The 11,527-nt window shown below is 37.0% G+C and overlaps 1 long non-coding RNA gene across 3 annotated transcripts; it reads left to right on the forward strand.

Annotated features, from left to right (window-relative positions):
* Positions 1-10,154: 10,154 nt before the first annotated feature.
* LOC121740209 lies at positions 10,155-11,524 on the forward strand. 3 transcript variants are annotated; one of them, XR_006037612.1, is made up of 6 exons: positions 10,155-10,357; positions 10,615-10,658; positions 10,786-10,877; positions 10,978-11,033; positions 11,162-11,328; positions 11,429-11,524. It is a non-coding gene; the product is annotated as an uncharacterized LOC121740209 (long non-coding RNA). The 3 variants fall into 3 exon arrangements; XR_006037610.1 differs by lacking the exon at positions 10,978-11,033 and having other exon boundaries at positions 10,162-10,357; XR_006037611.1 differs by lacking the exon at positions 10,978-11,033 and having other exon boundaries at positions 10,162-10,357; positions 11,456-11,524.
* Positions 11,525-11,527: the final 3 nt, after the last annotated feature.

Raw genomic sequence — 11,527 nt, forward strand, 5'->3', positions numbered from 1 at the left:
CATACTTTTTTATTCATATAAAACTAAGGCCCAATTTCACCAATGTCTGTTAGTGTTTACAGCTTGTCTTTTATTCATATAAAAAAAGAAGGGTTAACGTGATACTAATTCGAGCATTAACTATAAGTTATAACAGTCGTTTGGGCCAAAATTGGGCCTTAGTTTATTCGTAAGTAGTAACTAATTAATTTATAGAGATGCATAAAATATATTATGTTTTTATTTTTGCGACTACAATGTTAAAAGATATGTTCTTAATTGAAATGTATCTATTGAATTTTAATAAATGTTGCCCGCGACTTCGTCCGCGTCAACATAGTATAATAACAAAGATGGATAGTCCGCTAACAAATATGAAAAAATTAAAATATAACCTCCTCCTTTTTGGAAGTCGGTTAAAAAGTAGCCTAAGTTACATCTTACTACATCAGCTATCTACCAAAAAAAGACCCGGCAAAATAGCTCCAGCCGTTTCAGAGATTAGCCGGAACAAACAGACAGACAGACATACAAACAAAAATTGTAAAAAAATGTTGTTTTGGTGTATGTAGCGTATATATGTCGCAGCCGACTGGCTTAAATAGCCGTTCAATCAAACAGCTAGCCCTTTGACTGAACAACGCCATTCAATCACACGTCTAGCTTTTATATTGAATATTTTAGTCGCTCAAAACGTTCAACACTACAGCTGATTCAAAAGCCGCCGTCTAATTGAAGTAGTTCAGCGCGCACCGCTGCGGCGCTAGGTGCGTTTTATTTACAATATGACGTCAACTAGCAGGTGTTTGTTGGTGTTTGTGGTTGTTTTTCGGAAATAAAGTAGTTAATAAAAGTTACAAGTGTTATTAAAGAGACAAAAATTGTGGATGCACATACTAGTGAATCAAAATTTCAACAAATATTCGAAGAGAAATTACGAGATTATGAAATGGATGGACGTTGCCCCCCCCCGAAAGGGGGGTTCAGGGGGCACAGCCCCCCGTCAAAACAAAAACAAACACAATCCAGAAAGTCCAAAAGTAGGTTAGGTTAGAACTGTGACTGTGCTGCGGCAGCAGCACAGTCACAGTGACCGTCACAAAAAACGCCTCAAAATTTTTTATTTTTACTTATTGCATTAAACTTTGGTCACCCCTTAAACTTAATCCGAGAATAATCTTTGAGTAAAATACAAAAAATTTTCCTATTCTCGTAAATTACATATTAAGCTAATGGTCGCCCTAGATAATTTGCCATTTAACCAGTTGGCTAAGCGTCGTCTAGCTGTAGTGTTGAACGTTGTAGTCAACAAGTCGGCTAAACGACGTATAGCCGTGTGATTGAATGGCGTTGTTCAGTCAAAGGGCTAGCTGTTTGATTGAACGGCTATTTAAACCAGTCGGCTGCGACATATACATTCAACAATAAAATTCAAAAACATACAACCGTTTTTTACTACATATGCATGTAGTAAAAAACGGTTCTTTCAATATTACAAACAGACACTCCAATTTTATTTATATGTATAGATAAGAATCTAAAAAAATGTGTATTGGGACGGTTTAAAGCACAAAGTCACTCTTTTTTTATATTATACAGAGGGTAACAAAACCATGTGATAATAGTACTTTAAGGTGTGTAGGGTCCACTGACCTCCATTATACATTGTATAATGGAGGTCATGGTAGGGTCTCAACTCGGCCCTTATGAACTTACGAACTGAAAGAGTAACTTTTTAAACTTTTGTATGGAAAATATGCCCATTAGACCAAACGGAAGAAATACTCATCGTAGTGTCATCAACCCCATCCCCCCCCCCCCCCCCCCCCGCACAATAAAACTTGGCATTATATTAAGTAACAGTCGTTGTGCTTCTTAACAAATTATCCGCCTATTCCAAGGATGGCCAACCAATGGCACGCGACATAAAATTTTGAGCACGTCAATGATCACAAAATTATTATAGTGGTTATGATTTATGGCCATTACATTTTTAAATAATAAATATACGCGTCAGGTTTACAAAGAAAAATATTATTTAATAGCACGTCTATGACATCGCTTGAATCAGCAAAGTGGCACGTTTCCACAATCCACGATATAGACACGATTTTACGACCACGACGACGATTTTATTAAAAAAATGGGGGTCCACAAGTCGTTAACGGGGGTCCCGTTAACGACTTGTGGACCCCCATTTTTTTTCCACGCAAGCGTAAACCCCTGTCGGGCTCCCGTGGACCCCTGGGGGTCCACCTGGACCACTTTGGGAATTAATGGTTTAAATAGTCAGTTTGAAACCACAAAAGTTTGCATTATGTTACATAATGCAAAATTTAATTTTGTTAAAAAAATTAATACTTAATACTTACATAATTTATGTATTTTTTAACAAAAGGTAGTTAGGTTTTTCCGCGGCATACCTAAACGTAGGTTTAGGTATGCCGCGCAAAAACAGTAAGACCGCACGGCTAAAATGGAAAGGATAATCAGTAAAAACTACATATTTGATTTATCTCAAAACTAATTTTATTCATAATAATTAATCACATTGTTGTTGGGCCACGTAAATCTTTATAGTACCGTTCGAGAGCAAAAAGAAAGGCGCAGAGTTTGATTTCTATCTATGACGGTACCTTTGGTGGTCAGTGGTCAGGCCATTTAGCCAAAACTTTTTCGTTATCGCTTCGTTATAGAATCGCCAACTAAAATCTATGGAATTGACATAAGCGTTCGTTAATATCACGTTGACGTTCGACTCGTCTTATGTCAATTCCATACATTTTGATCGGCGATTCTACAGAAAAAAATCGTCTTTCAGAGCTGCTACTTTCACAGTGAACTCTCTACAAGGAACACGTACACACCCTAAAGTATTATCACTTATTTTTGTTACACACTGTATAAAGAAGCGATAAAGAAAAGATATTCGCTCACCCCCCAGGTCGGACAGGCTCTAATGCCTTGATAACACCAACCGACTAGAGAGGCGAGACAGTACTCTCAGCCAAGCACTCGGTATGTTTTGTATGGATGTGCTCGGCCGAGGGCACTGCCTTGCCAGTCGCCACTTTACTCGGTAGGTGTGCTCAAGGTATTAATGGGAAGACAAATTAAAAACATTACTAGGCAATAGGGATGATGACAAGGTCAAAGATTAGCGAATTTTATTAGTAAAATAAAGAAATCCTGGTGAAAAATAAGTGTTCCCAAAATTACAGCTCGATAGCATTTTTATTTTTTTTTGTTATGCCCCTTCAAAGTTAGATAATCAAGTCGATTTTTTTTTTCAATTAAATGTGTTAATATTTGTATACCAATCGATAACTTATGCAATTAAAAGCAACTTTTGTTATGAAACCACTTTCATAAACGCATTTAATATACCTATCGAACAAAGTTCTCTCCCGATGCATACAAACTACGAAAGAATGACGTCAGTCTTCCGTAGCACTTTGCATGGAGCGTTTCGGGCAGCTCTATTTTATAAGATGTTTGAATTGTCATATCTTGGTGAATTTTTAAGCTATCAGAGTCATTCTTTCAGCGATGTTTCTATTTTTTAAGGGTCTTTCAATTACCAATAAAAAAAATAGTCATCAAGCCTATTGTAAAGCACGCCCTAAGTATATAGGCCCTTTCTTTTATTTATCAATCGAATTATCATTATCTTCTACTATATCCTCCTTCGGACAGCACACCTCCAGGTAATGGCTGCAGGGTATTGGCCTGGAAAACAAAACGTACTTAGTTATTATATTTTAATTACAATTAAACTCAAGCGTTTATAAAGAAAATAAAACCAACATTTTTTACTTTCGTTTCATTTATGAGGAAGGTTCAATAATCAATATGGAGTCCGGCCACCAAAAAGGAAGAAATCTATTGGCCCATCGCTAGTTGTGTCTTTCGATATATTATTATGTGTGTGCAATGAAAGAGACAAAAAATGTAAACAGACGAACTTTCTCCTTTTTGGAAGTCGGTTAAAAAGGCTGTATAAGCAGGCCTGTCCCACTCGCGCGTGTAGGTATCGAACTGTAAGTACCCCTCTAGGGGGGCAGATCACTATGGAGTTAGGGACTCACAAGCGAGCGGTGACGCACGCGCAAGATTTTCTCGTCGCATATATCTACGTACTGATTTAACCGCTGTGACAGAATCGTTATTAATCTGATAAATATGAACAATTGAAAAAATTGCGGCGTCGTATCGCAAAAACAACCTTTTAAAAGCAGTGTAGTTTTTTTCCGATGCGACGCCGCAACGCAGTGTTGTGGCCTGGCCCTTAGTTGGAAGATTTTCTGGTGGTATAAAATATTTTAAAAAAATCAAGTTAATAGTAAATTTCAAACATACTGTCCAAAGTAGTAGCTCCTCTTGCTTCTGTTAATTTTCTTGCAATTGTAATACATAACACACGACCCCTGTACGACGTCGTCGACTAGGCACGGGGTATCTGAAAAAATACTTACTATTTATTTTGGACTTCTACCGTTACGATCAACGGACAACGCGGCAGCCGGCAAGCGATCGCGACCGACAAAAATTAAAATAAAATGCCACTTTATGATCTAGGGAAGGGGTCACCAAATGGCGGACCGCGGACCCATTGTGTGCGGACCAAGCATTTTCGTAGATGAACTTCGTTAAAAATAAATTTCAGTCTCGACTTATTGTCTTCACTGATGAAAATCTCCAGAATTTAATGTCAAGAGCTTGCATCAATATTTTAACAATCTCTCAAAATGTGTGGACCGCGAAGGTCATTTCATCTCTTAAGGGGCCGGGTGCCAATGAAATTCTCATACATACGTAATACCAAAATCATTTTCTCATACGAAAATATTTAACATGTTTGAGTTAGTTTTCAGCGTAAAATAGTAATTACCTAGGATCCTACACAAAAATTTACTACAAAATATTTAAACACCAAAAATTATGATTTTTCCATAAGTAAGTACATAAATTTTCCTTAGGTAAGAAGGAATGTAGGTAACTTACCTGTAGATTCTTTCGACAAGTTAATGTTCAACCTGAATTGAGGGCCTGCTTGTACCAGCGATACCAACAGCCAGAATAACAGACCACACAGGATCTTGTACCTTTAAAACAAAATTTTGTTTGTTGGACATCATAGGGTTGACAAACCTTGGTTGACCACTGAACCCTAAAACGGAACCCTAACAATCAGATTTTTGTATATTGATAGGTTAATAGTTATATACTTAATTTAAGAGTAACATTGTCCTACAAAAACAACAATCCATATTTTAGGACCATCAAGTCAAAGTATGAAATCCTTTCTATTTCTGATAAAAATGTTGTTCGTCTTATCAAAATGAAGCCACTCACAAAAAACTAGCTTGATAGTTAACTTACAGTATTCTAGGGCTCCCGTACTATTAGGTACACATTTTTGACAAGTATAATTAAGTAATTGTAGAACATATTGTTTTTTGACGGCGTTAATTTTCCTTAGTTTTTATTATTCGTAGGGCATTAGGCATTTAAATGTTTTTTAAATGCCTAATGCCCGTAGCCTACTGGCAAAAAACGGAACCCTTATATAGATTCGTCATGTCTGTCTGTCCGTCCGTATGTCACAACCACTTTTTTCCGAAACTATAAGAGCACATATTATAGAATATAAGAGCTATAGAGAGACTCTTCCAAAGTACCTACTAAAATGTGCCCGCCCCCACTCTAACTTCAAAGCATGATAAGTTACTAAAAAAACTACCAACGAAAATTGGTTTGAACTAGATCTAGCAAGTAGTTTTTTTATACTTACGTCATAAATGGTAAACCTTAATTCAACTTTCATTAAATCAACTGAAATATAAAAATAAATCAAAAACCTTTTAATTTCGTAAACCTTATTGCTGCTGCGGAACCCTTCATAAGCGAGTCCAAGTCGCACTTGGCCGATTTTTTTAACATAAGTACTAGTGATTTTTCTTACATGAAATTAATTTAATTTAAGCCATAATAAAATAACTGCATCTTCCCTATCAGTCCATTACCTAAACTTAAGTAATATATTTTGAACTAAGTATGTATTAAAACACAATACACAATACACTTACTGCATTATTGACACTATAATTCCAATCAATGATGCTCTACAAATGGCTGGTAGTGTAAATCTCAAACTAAACAAACAATTGCTTTTGAGGAAGGAAAAGTATTAATAGTTTTATCATCACAGCCTATAATAATAATATTAATATGTTGTTTGTTTTACAACACGGTTAACCCATTCAAGATAACTTTGGTAGGTACGCGGCTTTTGCTCTCAATATCTCATAATCTTAAATTGAGGAAAATAACATCCAAACAAAATCGAAACTCTTATACTTCATCAGTAGAGTAAGTATAAAAAATATTGGACCAATCGAATTATTAAAGGCCTATGGGGGATTTTGTATGAACCCCGTCCCCACCCTTCAACAGTTATGGGATGCGTCTCGATTTGTTCACTGGGACCCAGAAAAGTCTGAAGTACCCGTGTCAGTTTCAAAATCAATTAGGTTTATTAAAAAAATAAACTTTTCTCCAAAAAAAGGTGTTTATTTTTTAACAAAAAATCACTTTTTTCTACAAACAAAAAGCATATCAAGGTTCCGTAGTCAACAAGAAACCCTTATAGTTTCGGTCTGTCCGTCCGTCTGTGTGTCTGTCTGTCTGTCTGTCCGCGGTTTTTCTCAGAGACTATAGGATCTACAAAGCTGTAATTCGGCATGTATGCATATTATTTTAATGATGGCGACAAAATGGTATATAAAATCTTTATTTTTTTTATAGTACCTCCCCATACACATCAAGCGGGGGTGATTTTTTTTCCGCGTCCATCCTATCGTCTGGGGTGTCGTTGGGTACGTTTTTAAAAAATATTATTCAGAGTATTCAAAGATCATTTTCCGATTTAGGGATCCACTTGTGAAATATGAAGTTTTAAAGTGGAAAAAATCGTTAGAGTCCAGTGTCCCCCTTCCACTAGCTCAAATTGTTTTAGCTCAGGTTTCAGGTTCAGATTTAGCTGTTTAGCTCAGGTTGCTTCTGGAAATGTGGAACAATTCGTAGGAGATATTGTGCTGGCTTTAAAGGAAAACTATCACGGCTAAGAAAACTTCATAAATAAGTAATTGAGTAATAGTCGATCAACTAAAAAAATGTATTCGAAGAAGTATAAAGAAACTTTTCGTTCAAATTCTTTTGAACGTAACTGAGATGGTTTTGTTGATAGTGAAAAACACGTTACAAATGTACATTCATTGACGATACAAAAATTATCAAAAACTAGCGGTACTACAGAGCCCAATATTGCGCGTGACCCGATACGCACTGTGCTGGTTTTTAATTTCATGTACAAACAAATGACGATTTAATTGAAGACAATTTAAGTGAAGACAATAAATAGTGTTAAAATATGGAGATCATATTAATATAATATGATCTTTATATTATAACACTATTTATTTGCACATTAAGGAAATGCGTTACATGTAAAAGAGAATAAATAAAATAAAAACAATATATTATTATAAAACCTAAGACCGCGTCACCATCAAACACGGCGCGGCATTGTCACCGTGCCACGATACGACGCCGCCACCGTGACACGTGACGCGTGTTCCGAGTTCCGACTTCCGGTGCCACGAACAGTGCGCCGCCCCGTGGCCCATTTAGTTTGATTGAAATCTGACAATATTTCCACTACGCGACTTTGTTTGATAGGTATTTCACATGCCTCGTTTAAGTTTGGAACGCCATTTTTCGGAAGTTTCACCCTGAATAGGGGCGCGCGGTGCACCGTTCGCGTCACCGGGACGCGAACGGTCACGTGTCAGGGTGGCGGCGTCTTTTCAAGAAAAAGATAAAACCAAAATTACACACGCACGCACGCACGCACGCACGCACACACACACACACACACACACACATCCAATTTATAACCATAACTTGGAAACCCGACAAGTATGGCATTACGCTTTCTTTCCTACTTATTTTTTTTCGACTATCTGAAAATGCAAGCATTTTTGTGGAACAAATCGTTCGACACTCGTTATTTATCCGACACGTTCGATTAACGCCCACGCGTTTGGGCTGCCAGTGCGAGCGCTATGACAATCATTTTCCTTTTTGCCTTTACGTAATTATACCACTGTAAAACCGCCATACTGGAACAAATGACCAAGAATTTTGTGTCAGTATCTCCAGGCCTATACGGTAAGTAAAATTGCCAAACGTTACGAAAGCAAGATAACTTACTCTCTGATGGATGCAACCATAGGTTCTTAGTAGTGCCTCGTGTACTTAGAATACCTGCGTGTTTGTGGTCCAGGTGTCACACGTAGAGGTATCTGACAAAAAAAGCCGGTATATAGACAGACAGACAGACGGCAATATTGTTTTCTAAGGTGTTATATTAATTTATGAAATAAAAATAACGCCTTTAGAAATAAATTAGCAACAAAGTTATTTTTAAAGCGTCTGATAAAATGTTGGTCATTGAAAAGTGTCTAAGGGGGATATTAGATTATCATATATATTGGATCCGAGATCATTGAGTCAATGATATTGGATAATGTAATTTAAACATATGATTCATTTCTTCCTTGATCATAGTTTTTTGACATTTGCTGAGAGATTGGATCCAATACGGTCATAGAAATAGGTGTTGCCAGTTATTTAATATAAAAAAGCGTTTTTAATTTCTTGTTCGTAAATATGTTTCAAATAATGTAATGTAATTATTTTTCTAATTATATACTTGGATAATCTTGCTGAAATAACAAAAAACAAGCCATATTAAAAATGACGATGTCTTTTGACAAATCGAATTCTCTGAGATCTAGTAACCCTGACGTCAATACCTGTCAGCGTTAGCGCTCTCCATTGGCTATTGAAACCACATATTATGACGTAAAATAGGATCAATGAAATATGATAATGTAATATGTAGATATGATCAAATGATCATATATATTGGATCCTATATATGATCATACAAATGATCCAATATATATGATAATGTAATACCCCCCTTACACTACATGATACTAGTTCCGAATAATATTCTACAAATCCATACTAATATTATAAATGCGAAAGTGTGTCTGTCTGTCTGTCTGTTACCTCTTCATGCCCAAACCGCTGTAGCGATTTTGCTGAAATTTGGCATGTAGATACTTTGAGTCCCGAGAAAGGACATATGATACTTTTTATCCCAGAAAAATGTACGGTTCCCGCGTGATAAACGAGTTTTGGTGCAACGGAGTTGCGGGCGTCATCTAGTTATATGTATACAGGGTGTAACAAAAATAAGTGATAATACTTTAGGGTGTGTACGTGTTCCTTGTAGAGAGTTCACTGTGAAAGTAGCAGAGCTGAAAGACCAAAATTTTTTTTCACTTTTGTATGGGGAAACTCGTGACGCTCGGGCCCTTGCCCATACAAAAGTGAAAAATTTTTTTCGTCTTTCATAGCTGCTACTTTCACAGTGAACTCTCTACAAGGAACACGTATACGCCCTAAAGTATTATCACTTATTTTTGTTACACACTGTATAAATATTAGCTACGACAGAATAAGTAAAGTGAGACAAATTTTTTGTCAACTTTCTTTCCTGGTACCTGACCAGCCTGCCTAGCATACGCCAACGAGATATCTCACTCTCGAGATAATTAAAAACTACTCGTCTCATAATGTCAAAATCTCGACATTATCTCGACAAAACTCTATAAAAATGTGTTATTTCGATGATAGTTCTACGCGAGAAAAAATGTTTGTCATGCTTGGGTCAATAGAGATGAAGAGACAAACCATCAAACATCGAGAAAACATGTAGAGTGAGATATCTCGTTGGCGTATGCTAGGCAGACAGGTGTCACACTTAGAGCTACACAAACTCGCAGGTATTCTAAGTACACGAGGCACTACTAACAACCTATGGTTTCATCCATGAGAGAGTAAAATATGTCTTATCCTATATTATTTTTGGATGGTGGATTTAGATTAGGTACTTTTTATCAAGGATAGAAATACTATTTAAATAAGTATCAGAATATATTATACAGGCATTAACATTTCTAATAAATCATAAAGTTTCTTATAGGACCAAAAAATAAAACAATTCATTTAAAAATACATATTTTATTTTCTTCTCTTAGATACAAAAGTTTATACAAAGAGTATTTTCGGTTAAGAGAAACGTTTTAATAAAAATAAATTGTCATGGATATATTGTAAATGTGCATTTTCATGTTAACTTACAGTTGAAATCTTAAATGGACTAGTCACTTTTATAGATTTGCAGCTAAAATATATAGGTCCCAAATTGGACTAAATCAATCATGGAACTAAGTATATTTTAGTTTAGAAAGAGTACTTTAAGCCTAAAAAATCTGTATATTGAACCGTTTTAAGATCTTAATGTCCGATGTGCCATCAGAGAAATTGATTCATGACGACGGACTTACGTAATTTGGTCGGGTTATGTCAAGTTTACAAATTACATAGAACCTCCATTTGCCTAAAAATCTAATTCTTGACTGTACTATTGGCGGAGCGGCTGCTAAGGCTTTGCGGAGCCCCAAGGCTCTTTGAGTATGGGTGGCAGACTAAAAGTAGACCTTAGGACACCGACTAGTAGGTGTAGACCTTAGGGTCGAGGAGTATGGCTGGTAAACTAGTAGGAGTAGGCCCTAGGGTTATGAAGTATAGCTGGTAGACTTAAAGTAGGTCTTAGGGTGCCAACTAGTAGACGGCAGGGCATCTCCTAGTAGGTGTAGAGAGTAGTAGGTCGTGGAGTATCATGTATGTATCAGTTATGTGACTACTAGTGTGAGTATGGCTGGTAGAATATTAGTAGACGGTAGGGCATCTACTAGTAGGTGTAGACTTCAGGGTCGTGGAGTATGACTAGTAAACTAATACAAGTAGGCCCTAGGATGGCTGGTAGTTTATAGTAGACATTAAGATCCCAACTAGTAGGTGTAGACGGTAGGGCATCTACCAGTAGGTGTATACGGTAGGGCACCTACTAGTAGGTGTAGTCGGTAGGGCATCTAGTAGTAGGTGTATACGGTAGGGTATCTACTTGTAGATGTCTACATCTACAAGTAGATGCCCTACCGTATACACCTACTACTGTCTACAGTAGGACATCTCCTACTAGGTGTAGACGGTAGGTCATTACTAGTAGGTGTAGACGGTAGGGCATCTACTAGTAGGTGTATACGGTAGGGCATCTACTAGTAGATGTAGACGGTAGGGCATCTCCTAGTAAGTGTATACGGTAGGTCATCTACTAGTAGGTGTAGACGGTAGGGCATCTAGTAGTAGGTGTATACGGTAGGGCATCTACTTGTAGATGTCTACATCTACAAGTAGATGCCCTACCGTATACACCTACTACTGTCTACAGTAGGACATCTCCTACTAGGTGTAGACGGTAGGTCATTACTAGTAGGTGTAGACGGTAGGGCATCTACTAGTAGGTGTATACGGTAGGGCATATACTAGTAGATGTAGACGGTAGGGC

Source organism: Aricia agestis, chromosome 3, assembly GCF_905147365.1.
Source record: "Aricia agestis chromosome 3, ilAriAges1.1, whole genome shotgun sequence".
NCBI lineage: Eukaryota > Metazoa > Arthropoda > Insecta > Lepidoptera > Lycaenidae > Aricia > Aricia agestis.